This window comes from Sinocyclocheilus anshuiensis, unplaced genomic scaffold, assembly GCF_001515605.1.
Source record: "Sinocyclocheilus anshuiensis isolate Anshui unplaced genomic scaffold, SAMN03320099.WGS_v1.1 scaffold961, whole genome shotgun sequence".
NCBI lineage: Eukaryota > Metazoa > Chordata > Actinopteri > Cypriniformes > Cyprinidae > Sinocyclocheilus > Sinocyclocheilus anshuiensis.
Window position 1 is genome coordinate 1,577,171 of NW_015557049.1, and position 1,979 is coordinate 1,579,149.

Sequence of the window (1,979 nt, forward strand, 5' to 3'; positions counted from 1 at the left end):
GGCGGGGGGGGGGGGCAGCCTGGGGATGAGGACCGAGAGAAGGCTAGGGAAGAAACCATGCTGTGAGAAAAGAGGCAGGGAAGAGGTCAGAGCTGTAAAATCCATGGAGTGAAAGGGTAAGAAAGTTTGCAGAGACTCCGCTCACAGTCAGATCATCTGGGATTTGAGACTAATAGAGCTGGAAGAGATTTTGGGTTTCAGTTCCATATATCAATTCTGATTCCTTTACAATTCCATGAACGCTTCTTTTGAAGAAACAAAAGGTGGCAAATAATTTGCCCTAACTATAAACTAAACAAGAACAGTTTGGTAACACTTTACAATAAGGTATTAGTATCATTAGTCATTGGTTAATGCAATGTACATTTTTCTACAGCATTTATTATTTATATTACATTCATTTCTATGTATATATTTTTATCATTTCAAGTTGTGTAAATTAACATTAGTTATATAATATTCTCACCCATGAATTAGAAGTGGACGATAGTATGTTTGTAAAATTTAAAAGTGTAATAATTTCTGCAAAATTTAATTGTACATGATGCCTTATGTATTAACTAATGTTAACTTCACTGTAAAGTGTTACTATTTTTGATACACAATTAACTTCATTTTTAATTTTGTTATTTATAATATAATTAAAAAATTTGGATCATTACTCCAGTCTTCAGAACAACATTTATTTAAAATATAAATATTTTGTAAAATTGTAAATGTCTTTACAGTCACTTTTGATCAATTTAATGCATCCTATCATAAAACACAGTTTTCTGTGTCATCATGCTGAGTGGCCCCATCCATAGAGAAATCTCATTGGTCCAAACATTTATGTATCTTCTGATTGACTGATTGGACAGCAGTGACTGATTGGAGCAGTTCTGCTCTGACAAATTCAGTGTGATTCATACCATCAATTAAAGGTGGGGTAAGAGATTTCTGGTAGCCAATGTTGACATTTGAAATCACCAAAACAAACACGCCCCTACCCCAAAAGGGTCTCGCCCCTATTTTGATAGCTCCGCCTTTCCTCTTTTGTTTTTTATCCGCCATCTCTATCTTTCTCTCGCTCAGCTCGGCTAATGTCCGTCATGTGCACTGAAAGCTCTCTCCTCCACACCATGAGTAGACACGCCTCTTACTGCTGATTGGCTACAAGTTTGTTTTGCTAGTCGGCACGAATCAGTTTTCTAAAGCGTTTTTGAAAAAGTATTTTTAAAGTCTCTTTTCAAAAGAGTCTTTTTTTTAATTGTTTTTTTGTTTGTTTATTTGTTTTTTACTGATTCAGTAAAAAGAAATGGCTTCAGTAAAAAGAAAAGAGCTATTTGTTAAGAATCAAACTATATTGGTTGCGATGTTAATTAAAGTGAGTATGGTCAGCAAGGACAATGCATTAGAAAAATGTGTTGTCTATTTATCGTTGAGTCTTATTTCGCAACACCCATTCTTTTCCTATTTGATTTGTTCCTTCAGTGCCAACAGTACAACATGCTGCTAGCTAACCCAAGGTTATGGGTTTGATTCTCAAGGAATGCGTGAACTGATACAAATGTCTATCTTGAATGCAGTACAAGTCATTTTGAATAAAAGCACCTGCCAAATGCGTAAATGTAAATTCAGACTGCAAGCTCACAACTCAGATAAAACATACTGATTAATGCTTGAAACCAATAGCGAGGAAAACATACAGAGATTTGAACTCTGGGAAAGGGAAATTTGTTGGAGGGTTTCTTCTGTGCATGATATGCTTATAGACTTCACAAACACAGACTCATATTTACATTAGAGATTATCACTAGCTATCACTATCACTTTTAAAATATTTTTTTTATGCTCACCAAGGCTACATTTATTTGATTAAAAATATAGTAAAAACAGTTATATTGTGAAATATTATTGTATTTTAAAATATTATTGTAATTCAAAATAACTATTTTCTATTGTAATATAATTTAAAATGCAATTTATTCCTGTGGTGC